At 40.6% G+C, this 20,591-nt stretch overlaps 1 protein-coding gene across 2 annotated transcripts in view; it reads left to right on the top strand.

The window, feature by feature from the left end:
• The window catches only part of KCNJ16 (potassium inwardly rectifying channel subfamily J member 16), a 327,405-nt gene extending 310,484 nt beyond the window's left edge, over nucleotides 1-16,921 (top strand). For both annotated transcript variants that reach the window (XR_011468479.1, XR_011468478.1), the window contains exons 3-4: nucleotides 15,765-15,887; nucleotides 16,673-16,921. The gene's annotated coding sequence lies outside the window, so the exon portion shown is untranslated. The remainder of the gene's footprint in view (nucleotides 1-15,764; nucleotides 15,888-16,672) is intronic.
• The last annotated feature ends 3,670 nt before the right edge of the window (nucleotides 16,922-20,591 follow it).

The raw sequence follows: 20,591 nt of genomic DNA on the forward strand, positions 1-20,591 counted from the left end.
ATTGTTCAGTCAGTTGGATTAGTATCTGATAGCACAGGCTGTTTTCAGAATCTCAGAATTAATCTATAAATAATAATAATAATAGCACTGATAGCCTAAGACAAACATATAGATTAAATTTCAAAGTTTTAGCAAGAAAAGACTTCATAATAATTTAGTCTAGAATATTTCAGAGTCTATGTGTTTAGTTCTAACTATGTTAGTAAAGTACATCTACTATGCATACGTTTTGTCAATAAATATGCAATCAATTTAATTGTGGGAAATAATTTAGTGCCGTAAGGAAGTCACACAGCCAAGGCTGATGAGTAAGTAGAGTGTGAAGTTAAGTAGTATCATTTTGGCAAAAGAGAAAAACAGAAAAGCCTATAGAATAATAATACTTATAAACTAGGATTGTTTGTCTGCTAAAATGGCTCTAGAGAATAATCCAAAAAAAGAATTACCAATACAAGGTGGAGCTAAAGTAAGTTTACAGTTGTGAATATGGGAAACACAGCACTTATTCTTGTGTTGCTATTTATGAATTATTGTATTGTTTTTCATACAGACAACTGTAAACCTACTTTCACCCCAGCCTGTATTGTTTGCATGATAAGAGATCCATTGGATGAGTGGGAACATTCAGGAGACCTCAATTTAAGACCCTATTATTCTGAATAACTAAGAGCAAGTCACCTCAGTTTCCTGAGACTTCTAATTCCCATTAAAACATAAAGATGTAAGCATGTCTAATCTAATTAATATGCTTTTGAGATGTCTTCCGGTAATTGACCTACAATCATCTGGAGACGTATTCTGAGCGGTAGACTAGTAAACTATCTTTAATTATAACTTATGTTACTTTTTGTGTTGGAATAACTCTCACAGCACTGTGCACGTGTGTGCTTGTGTGTGTGGATGCTAACGTGAGCCTTATCAAAAGATGACCACGACTGACTTCCTCCACTTCAACTTTCCGCTAGGAAATACTCCCATGTTAACAAACCAGAGGAAGGCAGATGTTAAAGCTGTGTGTGCCTTACTGTGGTGAAGACATCTAGTCTATTAAAGTAGAGAACATGTTTAAAAGGCTTGCAATGGAAGGGAAAGGAACAGGAAAATCACCTGTGATTCCTATCTCATTCATCACCGCTAAGCCCGTCTTTGCCGTCTATGTTTGAAAAGGAAACACTTTGTCTGCTTAGTGTACAAGATTGAATGGTACAAAGAGAGATTGATCCATAATATTAGTCATACTTTAGGGAGGGAATATTTTCCAGGGCAACAACTCAGACACTGAAGCAAACATCATAAATCAAAGACACCATGATGTTCACAACTGTACTTAAGCCCTGTTGATAGGCTAACCCTGGTAGGTGGATTAATTTCTTCCACCCCCATTCTGTGTTCAAATAGGCTCTCTCATGTAGCGCCAACAGGAGCAGGGGAAACTATACTGCAGACTCGCTTGGTCCATGAAAAGATTTGAAATATACAGCGGAGTTTTCTTTTCAGTGGCACAATTTTCTTGGACTGCCATGTGCACCCAATGAGATGAATGCTCATTTGATTAAATATCAAATTTTTGGAAAGTTGTCTTTCAATTAACATAATTTAACGTAGCTGATATTTTAAAGATGAGGAGTTTATCTAGTTTGTGGAAAAATAGAGACACTTGATTAAACCACCATCAAATTAATAGCATGTTACTATGTGGCATGATCAAGATAATTTTATATGAAAGATAGGAACTATTCATTTCATTAAGCAAATATGGACTTTTTCATTTTAAATGGGTATTTGTTTACTGAATTACTCATCTACTCTGACATTATTTTAGTTTTAATAATTTTTTGAGCCCTACCATTTCTATTTCATGGCTCAGATTGATAACAAGTTTGCCCTTTAGTTTCACACCCACTAGTTATTAACACAGTTAACATTTCAGGTTTAATTTACAAGAAGAGAAGGAAGCAGAACATTTTGATATTCTTTTCTAATTTATTTCCTAAGGTGGGATATTTAAATTCTTTTAAATGGCATGATTGGGGAAAAAGACAGTTTTTGTGTTTGTGTATTTTTTTTTTTAATTTCTGTAGTGGACCTTGATCCTGATAACAAATGTATCCAAATATTTCATGCCATTTCGGATAGACATGTACAAATTGCTGGCCCGTTACTAACAATTCAACTGCTCTCATAAATGCCTAAGGAAAGAATACCAATTGTCATTGTTTTCATACTTTGAAACGTTGAGGATACGTCATTCTTACTGGCCTACCCAATTGCTTGGAGAGAGACATTTAATTTTTTTCCAAATCAAAGTTTTCTTGTTGGTGAAACTAATTCACACATAAACGCTTTTATGCATGACAATGCTCCTCGGCCTTTGAAGAATGCAAGGGGTCTGGCTGCCTTTGAAACTCCCTGTAGAACTCACCGTGTTCTGTGTGCTCTTTACACCCTCTTTCTTTTCCAGCTACACAGACCTGTGTCTGTCCCAAAAAGCCAATGCAAAGAACAATGTCATCTTCCTAATGGTTTTTCATTCCAAATGCTTCATGTAATCTAACATGTACAGAATGACCTTCCATATCAAAATAACGCACTGTCATGACGTATCTGGAACAAAGATTACACAATCAATTTGAACAGAGTCTAATTCAGAGCATTGTTGTTAGCAGATGTCAGGCCTCTGTAGGAGATGATGCTCTCCGTGTTGCCTTTTCCCTCTTACAGGACACATTCCATTTTTCAATAGACAAATTACAAGAGAAACCAGCAGGCAAAAATATGTGGCTGTGAATAGGAAGAGAGCTATTCAGACCTCTGTGTCTGGCATCTATTTTAAGTTTGATGTGATGCCATTTCTGGTTAGACAAATCTCTTTACTCCATAAGGAAGAAAATAATGATTTTAGTTTAGATCTTCAAAATCTAGCTTCTGTAATACTATCAACAATATATATATATATATATATATATATATATATATATATATATATATATATACTAGAGGCCCGGTGCACAAAAATTTGTGCACTGGGGCGGGGGGGGGCTCCCCACTGGGGTGCCTGGCCAGCCTGGATGAGGGGCTGAGGGCTGTTTGCATCTGGTCACACACCCTTCAGGGTGGGGGTCCCCACTGGGGTGCCTGGCCAGTCTGGGTGAGGGGCTGAGGGCTGCTTTCAGGCTGGCGGGAAGCTCCCAACTGCTCCTTTTTTTCTTTTTTTTTTTTCCTTCTGGGCCAGCTTTAGCTCTGGCTCTAGCTCTGAGGCTTCCGCTGTTGGTTTGTTTGCCGTTCTATAATCGAAACAATGTATAACTTCAGCTCTGAGATCCCAGCTGGCTATATTTGTTAGAATGTTTCAAACTGCCAGCTCAGAGGCCTGTAAGTCAGGCGGGGAACGTTGCAGTCTGCAGTCACTGGAGCAAGGAAGCCTCCCTGCTCGCTTCAGTGCATGGCTGCTGGCCGCCATCTTGGCTGACAGTTAATTTGCATAAGGATATGCTGATTAGCCAATCAGAAGGGTAGCGGTCGTACGCCAATTACCATGTTTCTCTTTTATTAGTGTAGATATTAGAGGCCCATTGCACGAAGAGATTGGTGCAATAGGCCTTCCCTTCCCCTGGCTGCCGGCACCAGTTTTCCTCTGGTACCCGGGACCCAGGCCATCACTCCAGCCAGAGCCTTCAGTCTTCGCTCTGCTGCTTCACGCCAACGTATGCAAATTAACCGCCATCTTAGTTGGGTTAATGTGCATACTCTCCTGATTGGCTGGTGAGCATAGCAGAGGGACAGTCAATTTACATGTTTGTCTATTATTAGGTAAGATATATATGTACAAATTGGTGGTAGCAAAAAGATCTAGCTTCATAAAAGACGTCTACACTTTCTTTTAGCTCATTTTCAATGCTTTCTTAGATTTAGCATAAAGAAAGTAATTCATTTGTCTCAGATTTCACAAGCTCATTTAACCATTTATTTTCAAAGGTTTGTAGTGAAATAGTGTATTGTGATTATCTGGTTTACAAAAAGACTTCAGCTGGCCCTAACTGGTTTGACTCAGTGGATAGAACGTTGGCCTGTGGACTGAAGGGTCCCGGGTTCGATTCCAGCCAGGGGCATGTACCTTGGTTGCGGGCACATCCCCAGTAGGGGGTGTGCAAAGGGCAGCTGATCAATGTTTCTCTCTCGTTGATGTTTCTAACTCTCTATCCCTCTCCCTTCCTCTCTGTAAAAAATCAATAAAATATATTAAAAGAAAAGAAAAGAAAAGAAAAGATTTCAGCTGAATCAATATGGAAGGAAAACCTTATGGGCAGCTCACTCTTTTATGTAGTTGAGTAAGAATGTGCTTTCTTTGTAAGAATTCAGATATGTGCAGGGATGGGCAAAAGTAGGTCTACAGTTCTTATGGAATATAATACAATTCATAAATAATAATACAATGATCTGTGTTTTGTGTACTCACAATTGTAAACTTTCTTTTGCCCCAATCATGTATATTTCCTGACTTCCAGGAACACATGTCCCATAAATTATAATGCAATATATGTCACATTATACCTATAAAAGCAAAATGTCACAGTTCACAGGAGTATGAAAGAAAACCTCAGAAGAGGGTTAAATGAATGGAATCCTAAGCATGAATGGGAATTCCAAATGCATCAGCAGGCATTTCACAAGAAGGGAGAGCTTGAAATTCCATGGCTTGTTCGTTAAAAAGTAGTTGACATGGTTAAAATTATAGGGGAGGAGGCTGTAATGAAGGGCTCTGCCAATTGTGAAGGGTCCTGAAAATATATCGAGGAGTTGAATCTAATCTTGTTGACCATCGAAGTTTTCTATTTTTTAAAATAATTATTTACCATGACTCATTTTATGTGGAAAATTGAAATCCATCTATTTAACCCTAACGAGTTCTTTTCCCAGGATATAAAATGATGTTACCTGAAATGATGCAAAGCCACAGTTCCAATTTGGGCATCTGGCTTATTTAAGAAATGAATTATGTGAATGGCATTATAATAACACAGAAGAGATTAGAGATATGTGTAGTGTAGGCATATGTGTCTGTGTGTGCTAGTGGGTGTAAAAAAGTAATTAAAAAAACACGTTCTCTTTTTCATTCATTCTAAGAGGATTTCTTAAACTTCAGTGTACTGAATGAACACTGAGAAATAATATATTTAACATTTCAATAATATGATGATATAAATAAAATATTTGTATCAACTGAAGCAAATCCCATAAGGACATTTTTGGGGGGATTGTGGTCTAGTGTTTGAGTTAGCCTGTGCTTTGAAAGTAACAAAAGTATAATTTAAAACATTTCTGGTCCTAAGAAAACATTTATTTCTATTTTTTTATGACCTTCTGCTTCCCTACAGCCTTCTCTAACTCACAATAGTCTTCCTTAGTGAGTTATTCCCTTTGAGCAGTGGTCGGCAAACTGCAGCTCGGCAAACTGTGGCTCATGAGCCACATGCGGCTCTTTGGCCCCTTGAGTGTGGCTCTTCCACAAAATACCGGCTCTTCCACAAAATACCAACTTCTGCGCATGGGCCATGAAGTTTCAATCAGTGTACGTGCGTGCCCGCACATGGTATTTTGTGGAAGAGCCACACTCAAGGGGCCAAAGAGCCGCATGTGGCTCCGAGCCACAGTTTGCTGACCACGGCCTTAGAGCATTTATCAGCTACCTCTATAAAGGTAATCTTGTTGGTTGAAGGCTTAGCTAGATGCTTATAGTTTTCTTTACTTTCAAGATTAAAGATATATAAACCTGATTTGCCTATACTTTATCTTCTCAACAAAAATTAGATTTGCCATGGTAGTTACAGGCACATTTGAATTTAAGCCTGGAAAACCCCAGCTTGTATGGTTACGTTAGCCAGATTGCTGTACTAATTTGTCTAATATTTCAAAATAACTAGGGAAGCAACTCTAAAGATTATACTTGCTAAAAACTGGAGTCATGCATCTATTTCTTAATTTTGATCCTGAAGTTTCTTCCTATTACTAGCTTGTGAAACTGAGAAAAGAAAATGATAGAAATATAGAATTATGATGAATGCACATTTGCTGTCTTACAATTTGGGATTTTTAGAGAAGTTAATAACTACCATTATCACTGAAGAGCAGATGACCTCAATTATGTGACAATGGATTCATCCAATCAGTGACTGGCCCTGTAATTACAGAGTTCCAGAAATGACACACCACGTGTCATGGTCAAGTAGAATCAAAGTGAAAAATGGATGGAAATTAAAAAGCAAGTGTTTTTAACAAACAAATAAATGAGCTAGAGCTACATGGTTTCACTCCATGTGCATGCAGATCCAGGGCAAGGCCCTGAGAACCTGAACACTTTACCCTTTTCACTCTTGGGATGGTGAAGGGAAAGGGACTACAGCTGGGGTAACATTGGCCCATCCTGATCTCAGAGCGATCATTCTAAAGTCAAAGCTGAGAATACTGGCTCTGCCCAGAACCCTTCCATCGTTGCTCATCTACTCCAGTAAAGCCCATACACTTAGCGCAAAGAACAAGTCACTTCCTCATTTCATTCCTCCTGTCTCTAGAGCGTCACGTCCAGCTACTCTGCCCACGAGATTAAAGGTGCACGGGCCTGTTTGAAGGTCTTCAAACACATCAGGAACCTTCAACCTTTGCATGTGCTATGCCTTCTTGAAAAATCTTCCCCAGCCTACCAACCAGGCAAACACCATTTCTTCCACAGGATAGTTTAGAGCTGTGGTCGTCAAACTGCGGCTCGAGAGCCATGTGCGGTTCTTTGGCCCCTTGAGTGTGGCTCTTCCACAAAATACCATGTGTGGGCTCACGTACAGTGTGATTGAAACTTCATGGCCCATGCGCAGAAGTCGGTTTTCGGCCTGGGCGAGTCTATTTTGAAGAAGTACTGTTGATATTTGGCTCTGTTGACTAATGAGTTTGCCAACTTATTTGGAGCTTCCCTCTTCACTTCTTGTTTTAAAATCACTTCCATTAGCCTATATATCAGTGATGGCGAACCTATGACATGCGTGTCAGAGGTGACACGCGAACTCATTTTTTTGGTTGATTTTTCTTTGTTAAATGGCATTTAAATATATAAAATAAATATCAAAAATATAAGTCTTTGTTTTACTATGGTTGCAAAGATCAAAAAATTTCTATATGTGACACGGCACCAGAGTTAAGTTAGGGTTTTTCAAAATGCTGACACGCCGAGATCAAAAGGTTCACCATCACTGCTATATATGCTTTCATTTTAGCATGGATATTGTCATCATTTATATTCAGTAATTCAAGTCTCTTTTTTTTTGTGAGATACAGAAAAGCCATATACTAAATAGTTGTTGATATATTTTCTCACCAATGAGAGTACGATTTTCCAGGTAAAAAGTCACTCCTTACTTAACTTTGAATTCCCAGCGATTCTAATTAATTGTTGAAAAATGAAAGAAACAATCAACCAACCAATCAAACCACAGAGTTCAAAGGGGATCCATTGACTGTTCTTGCTCTCTTAGTACATACAATGTACCTCCAAATAAGTCATGGGCGCAAAGTGGGACAGATATGTCATAGTGAACCCATGGACCACTCTTGAGTTCCCGATAAGGATCCGTGAGGATCCTTGCTAGTCAGTGTACATAGAGAGTCAGGGGGAGCTCCAGGTAAAGAGCCACCTGGCCCTTTGCAGAAAATGATCCTCAAATCTCAAAATTCTCCTTTACTTTCCATCTAATACTAGCATCTCACCAGCAACAGCCAGGTTTGTTTAGATAACTTACTCCATTTACATTTAAAGTAATTGTTGACAGGAATGGACTTACTATTGCCATTTGGTTTATTGTTTTCTAGTTGCTTTGTGATTTGATGGTTTCCTATAATTGGATGCTTTCATTCTTTTTTATTTATCTTTTGTATATCTGATACAGGTGGGTTTTTTGCTTTGTGGTTACCAGGAGGCTTACATAAATCATTTTCTATTTATAGGTGTTCACTTTTTAATAAATATTACCCTCTGCTTTCACCAAACATGGGCAAATACTCCCAAAATAGAAATTGCTAAATAGAACAGACATTGTGTTCTCCTTTCCAAACTATTAGAACTTATGAAAATAGTTTAGATATTGAACTTTTATGTATTCTTCTATTACTTTCCAAATTGCTTGGCGTATTACATTTGCATGATCTCATTATAACAGATGATATCTGGAGTAGTCATAGTTGTAAATTCCAAACTTTGATACTTCCTTGTTGTATCACTTTGATCAAATTATGTAATGACGACTCAATTTTTCACCTAAGATATATCCCCCCATATAGTTATTGTGAGACATAAATACGTTACTGTATGTAGAATGTACAGAATGGTACCAGGCCCAAAATAATGTTAACTGGCATTATTATAACAAGCAAATTGTAAGCTTTTTCATTGTCTCTTCTGGATTTCCATGAGTTTCTAATAGAGGAGAGTTCACCCAGTCCATTTATAGCAGCTCGCGAGCCACATGCGGCTCTTTGGCCCCTTGAGTGTGGCTCTTCCACAAAATACCACGTGCGGGTGCGCACGTACAGTGCGATTGAAACTTCGTGGCCCATGTGCAGAAGTCGGTTTTCAGCCTGGGTGAGTCTATTTTGAAGAAGTGGCATTAGAAGAAGTGGGGGTAGGTTCACTGAGATCGACCCCTCAGATTGAGGATGTTTTTAGCAAAGGCCAGCTTAGGAGTACCCTAATTAAGTTAATAACAATGTACCTACCTATATAGTTTAAGTTTAAAAAATTTGGCTCTCAAAAGAAATTCCAATCATTGTACTGTTGATATTTGGCTCTGTTGACTGAGTATGCCGACCACTGGTCTATAGCAATAGCTGTTGGGTGTACAATAGTGTGAAAAGAAATACTCGACCTGACAGGTTATACTTGGCTTTTGAGTCTCACTGGGCCTCCAGGGAGCCCACAAATGTGGTTTGGAGATATAGAAGATTGGCTGCCATTCCAAAAGACAATACATGTGCTTTTTCAGTACAGATAAATGGAAAACTATTAAACGTTTATTTGTTAGCTATATTGGGATAAGGACTTTGCAAGAACAGAAGGCTTCCAACTAATTAGGCTCATTGAAAAGCCATTACTTAGCTTTTAATTAAGCAAATAGAGAAGGGAGAGCACAACTTCCTTGTTATCTAATTAAGATGGAGTCTTAAAGCTGGCATTTCCAGAAAAGCTTGATCTGGAAGGTAACATTCATTACTTTAAAACCAATCATTTTCTAAGTCAGGCATAGAGCATTACAGTAAAATCAAACTTGGTGGTGGTCTTGGTTGAGAAAAAACAACGTTGTATTATAAAAGTGAACCAAAATCACTAAAGGCCATTTTGGAGCCCGTGACCTTGTATTACTTAGACCCTTCAGTGAATAGAGAGTGATGGTGAAATGGCACACCTGGCTTGGTTTTTTAGGGACCAAAGAATATAAAGAGTTCCATGAAACCTGGCCTGTGTGGCTAAGTGGCTGAGTGTAGACCTATGAATTAGGAGGTCATGGTTCAATTACTGGTCAGGGTCGTGGGCATATGCCTGGGTTGTGGGCTCGATCCCCAGTGTGGGGCGTGCAGGAGGCAGCCGATCGATGATTGTCATCATTGATGTTTCTAGCTCTCTCTCTATTCCTCTCTTAAATCAATAAAAATATATTTAAAATATGTAAAAAGTCCCACGAATATCACATACCATCATTTTCCCTGCATTGATTTAAGACTACTTAGTCTTCTTGGGCTAAGTGAGAAGATCTGCACTGCAGATAAGTCAAAACCACCTGTCCACTACTTTGTACTTTTTCTAATGAACATGCATTACTGAGAAAAATCGGTTGAGTGATTCTCTCACACACACTTACATGTTTAAGGAAATGACTCAGTTCTTTGGAAGATTTTGCCTAATCCACTTAATTCTTTCCATTTTTCAAATGTCTATTAATTTCATTGAAAAAGAAATAGACTTGTATTTGGCATTTCCAGGCTGTGCTGATGGAAAAAGAGCTCAAAGAAAGGAAGTTATCATGTTGTTGCTTGCTGTCAGGTAACATTTTTGTCATCATTCCTGTACTTCTTTTGCATTATCTATTCTTTCTTTTGTTAATCCTCACCCGAAGATATTTTTATCATTGATTTTTAGAGAGAGTGAGAAACATTGATGTGAGAGAGACACACAGACTGGCTGCCTCCCGAATTCACCCTGACTGGGTCTGGGGTATTGAACCTGCAACCCAGGTAAATGCCCTTGACTGGAAATTGAATCTACAACTCAACCTCTAACCATTTAGCCACACCTGCATGTACTTATTTTTGAGTTGACTTTAGTCGGGTGAATCTGAGTCACTTCAGCTAATGTCAAAATGAGGGAGCCCATGAATTTGACTCCGTTACACACTGAGTCTATGACATATGAATAAAGCTGAGCCTTCCTATAGTAAATCTTGTTAGTAATAAATAACATCCACCTAATTAAATTTCACTTTATTGGTACTATTCTGGGTTTCTCAAATATTTTACCATAAGCATTTATGACTTTCTAGTCACTGAGATATAATTTATGAATAAGTAAATATTACTTACCTAAGGCAGGTGTTAAGGCAGTTAAGTCAAACAAAATTATAGAAGTGAAACATTCTAAACAGGGGACAAAGTTACAGCCCAGGGGCCAAATCTAGTTGCTTGTCTCGTAACTTTTAAGTAAAGTTATTGGAACACAGCCATGCCCATTTGCTTACATATTAATTAGGGATGCTTTCCTACTACAAAGGCAACATTGGCTGAGCAGTGGCCACTGAGCATGTATAATTCACAAAACCAAACACATTTCCTCGCTGGACCTTGACAGAAACAATTTACCACAACCTGGCACCTGTTACTAATTTCTGTAAATTAGTTCTTGTTCTAAAACAATCCAGAACCTCAAGTTCATCACTGCTATTTAGGAAATTTCTTCTATAACATGCAAATTTTTATGGACTCTAACAGAGCATTTTTGCAAAATGCAGAATTTGGTGGTATATTTCTTTTTCTGTGGGTGAAAAAAATTGTCTGGTATATCATTTTGTAACTAAAGAGTGGTCGCTTTGCACAAGTGGAATAAATATATTTTACTTTTGAATTGATTTATAGAGTCTAGTTAAGCTTTGTAGGCTAATTTGAGCTATGAATAGAAGGTGGATGTCTTTTCACCAATTTTCAACAATCAAGACTTATTCATTCATATATATAAAGAGCCAAGGGCCATCACGATCGAAACAACCAGACAGACGACTGAACGGGCTGTGTGGGGCGACCAGGCTAGCAGGTGGGTTAGTGAGGAACGACCAAACAGCAGGCTGCTTGGGGTGACCAGGCCAGCAGGGGGGTGGGGCAGTGAGGGACGACCAAACAGCAGGCTGCGTGGGGTGGCCAGGCTGCAGGGGGGGCAGTGAGAGGTGACCAGGTTGGTGGGCGGGGGGGCAGTTGGAGGAGATCAGGCAGGTGAGAGGTTAGGAGCCAGCAGTACAGGATTATGAGAGGGTACAGGCTGGGCTGAGGGGACCCCTCCCTCCCCCCCCCCCCACCGCGTGCACGAATTTTGTGCACCAGGCCTCTAGTATTAGATAAGGTATTACACAAAGCCACTATCCATTCCTTCAGTGCTGTTGTTTACAAGAACATTAAACATAGCACATTTGTTTCATTTCAAATAATTAATGTAAGGGATGTAAAAAGTGTATATAGTATATTTGGAAAGGCGTGGGTAATTGCTGTCTACTGCAGAAAGAGAGAGAAGCATTTTTCTTTTTACTTGAGACTCATAAAAAAGAAGTGAGTTAGGAGTTTCTGATTGGATGAAACTTGTCTGATCAGAGAACTTTTTAAACCCATGGCTTTCTCCACACATTATTCCTGAAAACAGCCTTTCAAAATAGTTCCCATAAAACACTGGATCATAATCAGTATGGAACCGTCATAATTTTATGGATTCTACATTAACATTATTACCAAATAATAACCCCTCTTTATATTTGGTACTATCCAGTTCCATTTATATAAAGTAGGTATACTTTTACTTAAATATTTTGATTAGGAGATTCAAAATCACTTTTGGATGCAGTTGTAGAGTGTTTGTAGTTTATTCTGCTGCATGTGTATGTGTGCTGCATTCTAATGTTGGTCTGCAAGAGAGCATTAGGATATAGTGCCCAATTTTGACTGTTGTGAATAGTGCTGCTCTTAAATTCTAGAATATATCTTTAGTGAACATTGTTAGCCATAGAACTTGCAACATAAACATAAATAGTATGGTACTATATTTAATAGATTCAGAAACAATGATACTAAACCATGTTTTAAGACTGTGTGTGTGTGCAAATAAGTAAGAGAGAAAAGCCATAGATTAAGTATATTGGGAAAGAGTTGGGAAAATTGCATCATGTAGGGAGAAACCCAGTGGTATTAATGATAGCATTCTGGTTTTTAAATTGACTGAATTTCAGCTGTTCACTGTATTGTTTTTCTTCATAACATACATATATGTTGCATGTATTATTTTCGGTATCAACATATATGGAATTTAAAAGAAAACAGGATTGGATGTCCTGTTTCCTAGTGTTGTTTCTTATTCAAAGCTTTAATGCCATGGATTACTGAGCTCTCCTGATCAAAGCAGATTCTCCAATGACTTAGCAAAACTGGATCACCTTCAACGGCTTTGAAAATTCTTGTCAAGTTGGCCTCTTAATCTTCAATACGCAAGTCCTAATCCACCCTGCACATTGTGGAAACTTTCTTTTGAGCAGCGATAGACTTGTTCCCACTGGTTAAACTCCCGAGCCTTCCTGACTGTCCCATAAGTAATGGGAGCGTGCATCCTCACACACTCTCTGGAATAATACACTGAGAAATAACACAGCTACATGCATGCATTTCCGTCTAGACCAGTAGTTCTCAACCTGGTTGAGAGGGTCGTTGGGCGGTCGAACGACCCTTTCACAGGGGTCGCCTCAGACCATCCTGCATATCAGATATTTACATGACGATTCATAACAGTAGCAACATTAGTTATGAAGTAGCAACGAAAATAATGTTATGGTTGGGTCACAACATGAGGAGCTGTATTTAAAGGGCCAGAAGGTTGAGAACCACTGGTCTAGACCCTCGGGGACAGGGTCACGCCCCTCGAAGGACAGTGCTCCCTCTTCCCCTCTTGATTTAAGCAAGAAAGTATGCGGATGGTTCCACTGATGCTAGGAGAAAAGCTAATCTTCAGAGAAAGGCCCGAGAAATAAGATTTGCAGCCTGTTAGGTCTGATAAAATAATTGAGCGGGCACCCCCTTCCCCGAGGACTGATCTTTAGACCACTTGACAGCAGACGTTCCCTTTCGCTTAGACCAGTGGTTGGCAAACTCATTAGTCAGCAGTACAATGACTGAAATTTCTTTTGAGAGCCAAATTTTTTAAACGTAAACTATATAGGTAGGTACATTGTCATTAACTTAATTAGGGTCCTCCTAAGCTGGCCTTTGCTAAAAACGTCCTCAATCTCATTGAGGTACATTCGCTGAGGTTGACCCCTTCCAACTCTCCCATCCACACTCGTCTTGTATACTTGTTTCATCTATCTCCTTTCGTTCATCCTCTCTAAATGTCCAAACCATCTCAATATACCTTTCTCAATCCTCGACACTACATCTTCTTTCGCTCCACAACGTTCCCTAAAATTAACTTAATAAACTTAAAGTTTTAAGTCAAATTCACACTGTACGTGCGCACCCGCACGTGGTATTTTGTGTAAGAGCCACACTCAAAGGGCCAAAGAGCTGCATGTGGCTCGCCAGCTGTGGTTTGCCGACCACTGGCTTAGACCACCTTCCACCTGCTAAGACCACTCTCTCTCCCCTCCAGATTTTCCCAGGATCTGGACCAGCCCAGAGAGTTCCCTTCCCCAAAAAAGCCCACCCAGGGTCCTTTAAAACCTCTGATTCCCCATCCCTGCGTGCTGGCGCCATTTTGGGGCTCAGGCCATCTGGCATGCAGACGACCTAACACCTTTACAACCCCTTACCACGTCTGGCCTCATGCGTTCCTCCTGTGGCGACCCTAACAGCCCTGGTACACTTTCCATCAAACCAACCTTGAAGCCTACTCTCTTTCGGTTTCTCAGGAGTGAGTTCACATTTTCAGGCTCGTTTAGGTTAAGAATGAATGCAATATCGAAAAATGACTGTGATGAAGAAAGGTATAAGAATATTTCCTCAGGTTCTTTCATTTTCTTTAGCAAGAGAACTAGCTTCAACTTGCAGGAAGTTCACTAGCAAATCCTCACAGACAACACTGAACTGAAGAGAAGCATTTGAAGGACCTCAAAGCATTTCTCAATTCCTTGGGTGAACCTGCAGCCCCTTTGGTTCTCTCTGGCATTTTTTTCCATTAATAATTTCTGAAGCTTAATAGTTATTTCTTAAAGTTATTATACATTTTCCCATTCTACTTCATTATTCTCACTAACATTAATCATTTTTTCTCCCATTATGTAGGTGTGTTTAGATTCTAATAAGATTGTTTTATTTTTCAAATGCTTTCTTTCCTAAATTGGAAAGTGAAGATGGAAAAAGCTAATGTGTAATTTCAATGCATTCAAAAATGAGTCCTTTGGGATCATGGCGTGGAAGTAAGTGCAGTCATAACTGAAAATGTCAACTGCAGTGGTTGGGTGCGCCTGATGGCCTTCCCCTCTCAAAAAGTTTGCCTTGGATATTAATATGTTTTTACAGCTCCGTTAATTTACATATACATTCCATTTCCACCCCAACCCAAACTCCGCACCCCACATACGCCAACACTGTCTGCTTCCGATCTCCAAGCTACATTTCTGTCCCCAAAAGCAGCGGTAAGCATTTCTGTGCTTGAGCAAATAGAGGCCTCGCTACTTTAAAATCTCTCTCTCTTTTGCACATTTCCTATATTCCTTTTATCTCGTTCTCCCACACACATCCTGAGAAGAAATAACGCATCTCAACGGATTCAAGTACTGCATTTGCCAATAAGACTTTGAAAACAAACTGCAGGATATTTTATAGCCATCCATTTGCTCATTCCCATCATCCCCAAGGGGATCAAGCACATATTATTATTCCATTAAGGAAGTGAAGACTCTCCGAGCCAAGCAACTCTCCCTTCAGTTCCCTCCCTCCCATTTCCATGTTCTAGGACTGTCTCTGCACACACGGGTCTCCAACCTTGTCAGCCATACCTTGTGACTTGCAGGAGATCCTGAAGGCAAACTCACTGCAGGGACCAACAGGGAAGCCATGGAGCTAGGGCTCTAGGTCCATGCCCCTCCCAGAAGCGAAGCTGCCCCCCCCCCCCCCCCCCCCCCCCGCCCGTGAGTTATACACTGCTGTTGTGTCTCCAATTATACCTGGGGGGAAAGACTCAGTGTTAAAAATGGCTGCAAGTAACTCTCCTAGTGAATGTTTCTCCACGCATATAGCACTCCTGGTTTTTCCTAGAGAACTAGCCAAATCAACCCCAAACAAAACAACCACAGATTAAAAAAAATATTTTAAAAAAGTCAAAGCAACACTTATCTCAACATAGAGACATTTTCAAATGAATCTAATGTAGAAGAGAAAACTTTTTGGATGATTTGTATTTTTATGAGTTTTTAAAAATGTATTACCTTTCTCGTTCAGAGTGTTACAGATGTTCCCCCTTTTCTTCCTTCTTGCCCCGCTCCCCCCAGCTCCTGCCCCACCGAAGGCCCAGAGATCTGCTATACAGATGCTCAATGCAAAGCTTTGCTGATCAAGGAAGAACCTGAGAAATACCACACACTGTATCTGATGCTCCGAGAATCCCCATGCAGGTTAGCAGGTTAAAGAATCTTGTAAGTCCTGCAAAGCACACTTATCTTTTTAAGTCAAGTCTTTCCCAATTGTATTGGACCGTGAGACCTCTTCTGCACCAAACATTTATTAGCAACTAAGCAAACCATGAGCACATCTGGGGAAATTCTTGCCTCTTATAAATTAATGGTTTTGAAAGTCTTTATCAAGTTAGAGTGTTATAATCTGTGCTAATATAAAGATTTTCCAAACTTATGCTTGGTTTTACGCTTTAAAGAAAGACATTCTTATTCTATGAGCAGCACAAACATATGCCTGTAAGATAAAAAGACATCATAGAAAAGAACAATGAAACGTTAAAGTAAACACATTTGTTCCCTTTAACTGTGCTGTTTTGTTTTCAGGAACATATGTGTTGTTTCTTACTCTTTTAGCATAAGTTAAAAGAAAGCCAGAAGCAACTCCTCACTGTGTGGGTGGGGGTGGGGGAGGAGACAAATCACACTAGGGAAGTAGAATTTTAAATTTGCAAGTGGCCACTGCCTCTTTATACTTGTGCAAAAAAGAACTTGATATTAAACTCAATACGCCCAAAGTTAATTTACTTGAAGTACAGTTATTCTGAATTTTGAATAGTTTAACGTGCTAAAGGAGTCTGGCGAAATTAACTTTTGCAATATCTGTGAAAAGATAACACATAAAGCAAATTAATATCATGGAAGCGACAGACGCTCAGTGGAGGCTGTATTTTTCCCTTTGTGACTATTTCATATCCTAATTAAAAAGCTCTCTTATCTCTTTGCAGAAACATTTGCAAGCGCCGCATTGGGTCCAGGAGCCCTCCCCATGCCAGCCTGCAGGACTGGAAGGAGCTCACAGACAGCTGCTTTGAACTTTACGTCTTTAACTACAAGGACACGATGTTGCTTTTCATTTCTTTAAAATGCCTGTTCATGCCTGGCTCGGTGGTTGAGCACTGAGCACATGCCTGGGTTGTAGGTAGCCAATCAATGATTCTACCTCATCATGAATGCTTCTCTCTCTCTCCCCCTCTCTGAAATCAATAAAAACACATTTAAAAAATATACTTGCTCAATCAGAGTTCTTTCTAAGTCGTAGAATATTTCATCACCTCTCTTCTGAGTTCAGGAAAAATATGTCTAGACTAATACGTATTAGCACCCTGTTACAATTTCATATGCCTTTTACACCTTACAACAAACCAAACTCCTCCATTTTTCAGATGAGCAAAAGCCGAGAAGGGTCACTTCGCCAATAAGTGCTTGACTTGGACTTGCACACAAACTGATCTTGCTGGAGGCAGGGGACAGACTGTGGAATCTCAGAGGGAAGGTGGGTGGGGGAGGAAAGCCATCAACCACAGAGCTTGCAGGCATAACTCAGGGACACAGACAACAGGGTGGAGAAGGCAGAGGTGGGCCAAAAGGAGTTAAGGAGGGAGACATATGTCATACCTTCAACAATAAAGATCTAAAAAAATTTAAACAAACGCCATGCTGTTTTCCACCATATCACAGGTGTACATTTCTCATTTTTCAGAGTGTAGTTTCACATCCCTAGAACTAGAATCCAAGAATTCCTGACATACCCTGTTCTCCTTCCAGAGGAGAAAAAAATGGGGTGTCTCCACTCTTTGAAGCTCCCTCCGCACACTATTCCACAGGGACACCCTTTCTTAGAAGTCAGTTCCTTTGGAACCGAATTCGACCCCTGAAACTTGATCAGCAGCTAGAGCTCATTTCATTGGGATACAAGCCTCAGGCTACGTTTGGAAGAAACTCCTTGTTACTGGAGCCATGTGGGGCCATGAGAAACCGAGGCTGAGAGATGCCACCTGGGTTCCACGGTTCATAGTTACTAATTGTTTCTGAGCATTGAACCCAATAGAATGCAGGACGCTGGACATAAAAATAGGACCAGAACAGGTAAACGTGAAAATCACCACCTGGCCCAAGGCTCGCCTGATGAGTTCATTAACACACCTGATATCCTAAGAGGGCCTGCCGAGGCAGTGGGGACACAAACACGGAACAAAACAAAGCCCCAAACCCCTCACACATTGTTTCCTGGACTTGCCCAGTCAGCATGCATGTGCGCGTTTCTATTGTGAGCCTATGTTATATTTTGGCCTTCGTGAGCCTGCACAATATTATGATAAATTGAGATGTTCCCATCTTTTGCTAGGCTGGCCTAACACACACTTCTGGTTTCATTAAAAAACAACTAACCAACAGCTGAGAACAATACGGTATTGTACTTGGTCTGTTTCGCTCGGGAGGGAATATAAAGCACCCTCTTTTGTAACGAATAGATGAATGATAATGTGATCCTCAATGGGACACTGTTTCAAAATCTATTTTATCTCTGCGCTTGGGATTTTCTTTGTGCCTCAGCAGGTTGACCCGCACTAGGGGCCAGGGCAGGAGCCAGGCTTGCCTAAGAACGGAGCTCGGAACCATGACATAGCACTCAGCCTCGATGAAACACACCGAAACGGACCTACAATGAATCATCATCGGCCGCTTTAAAAACACCCAGAGAAGCACCATTTCTCTATTCATACACGTTCAGGGTTTCAAAGTCCAGATCATATTGAAAAAGTCTTTTATTTTCTCCATGGTGTCTGTCTGCAAATGAATGTTTCTTTTTTAGCCAAATCTGCTAATGACTTGCTGAACACATATTTTATCCTAGGCTAAAATAGGTATTCAAGTTAAGAAGCAAACATATTTTTTTTAAAAATCAATAAGGTGGCTGAAGTTCAGGCTACGGAGATGCCAGACTTTGCCTCACATATTGGATTCATTTTCTTCTTAATGATATGAATCAAACTTAGCCTGTCCCCTGCCCCTGCACCCCAGAAGTCTCAGTCTTCTTAGCTGCAAATTGAAAGACATGCAAGTTGTCTGGGAGTTTGATGGGCTTCATAACTAACACCTGTCTTCCCTACCCAAATTTTGATAAAATATTATTACGAAGTGAAAGATGGAGTCCAAATTATCCTCTGGATTAAAGATGAATCTTAAGGAAGAGGATGTAGCTTAGAGTCAGAGCCAGATGGACCTACTCAGTGAATCTCAAGATACAACGTCTAACCATCCTGTACATGTCAGACTCAGATGGGGCCTGGGAGGCAAAGACCGCCCCTCCCCCCCCATGGCGTGTGGAGGGGCTTTACTGCCTGGGGACCAGGGAAGAGAAAAAATAAAAGTAGAAATTGCCCCCATAGGCCCAATTCATTGTCCTCAAGTTACTGACCCAATAAATCATTTCATTTCTTCCGGTAGAAGAGAGATTACGGGTTGCAAAGGGTCAGGAGTGTCCATATTGAGGCCACCTTCTGAAGCCAGTTCTTTCCAGAAACAAAGAGGCATCAGGGCCTCCCATGGGTTAGAGCCGATGAGAACTGCCTATTCCAAGAGAGTACCAGCCGGGGATGATGCAGGGGAAGGCTGGGTGGGGAGGAACCTGAAGGAGCAGGGGGTTCAGCACCCTGAGTGGTGACTAATGGAAGTTTCACATGGAAGGGGGTTTCACTCACATGGCGGTTGCATCAAGAGCGGGCAAGAAGCATTCGACCTACATAGTAATGTGCATTTCACACGTCTGCCGTGAGGATTCACATGGGAATGAAAAAGGCTCAGCACAGTGGGCTTAGCATCTGTAATCAATACCGGCATCATTCATGGAACACATGGGTGAGTGTCATAATGACCCTGTCCCCCACGATTGCACATCCCTGCCTCACTCCTCGCCCTTTTGCATATGTGCAAACATTTCTGCTCTAATGTGATATATGTGTTCCCCTAAATCACCACTGTATGCAACAACAGGCAATACGATGCACAAAGGTTGGGGCATATGCCCCTAGCCCACACTTTTAATGGTCAAACACAAGCCTTTATATTCTTGGCAGGTTGGATGTGTTAGGTTAAGGGTATGTTATTCACAAACTTCATCCATGACACCTTCACAAATGATAGGGACTGAATAAACATGGTGGCGCATGGTAACTGGTTATGAAAACACTACAATCAATATGGCACCTGCAGTTGTTTGTGGAAGGCGGGGAGGGCTGCGTGTGAGTTATTGTGACCTGGTGGGCAGAGCACTGAGTTGAAACGGAAGGTACCAGCAGGTGTGGATGGGCGTGGCTCACCTCCCTGTGATGTGCGCTGTTAGTGGGATTTTCGTACCCCCGGATGGCTCCCTTCATCAGAGTGTAGTTTTGTGTGTGAGCCTTGTGCTGAAAAGCACCTAAGTAAATGCAAAATTTGTGTTCTCCTCACATTGGTCCTCACATCCCAGTCACATTGGGACAAATTTACCCTTTCAAAACAAGAACTGACCATACCGATTTACAAACCAGGAGCCGCGCGTCTGGCCTGCCTTGACACTGGGTGACTTATGGGAATGTGATTGCTCAAGTGCAATGGCTACAACCTTGGATTTCAGCCACGGATATTGGCCCAAAGAAATACATAGAACAGGGAAGAGAATTCTAAAGGCCCTTGTTAGGAGAGCCATGGCCTCCTGGAGAGGTTACTCAACTCTCTGGCTGGATTATGTGGGAGGGTGCTGAGGACACCTGAAGCTCAGGTGTGAGGTTTAAAAAAGCAGGAAGAGGAAGGAAAGAGGAGAAAAACAATAGTGCTAACCAATTCTTAGAAATGACAAAGGAGCTATGACTCACCCTCAGTATC

The sequence above is a fragment of the Myotis yumanensis genome, unplaced genomic scaffold, assembly GCF_028538775.1.
Source record: "Myotis yumanensis isolate MYYU_CA2020_CCGP unplaced genomic scaffold, mMyoYum1.0.hap1 SCAF_16, whole genome shotgun sequence".
NCBI classification, from domain to species: Eukaryota; Metazoa; Chordata; class Mammalia; order Chiroptera; family Vespertilionidae; genus Myotis; species Myotis yumanensis.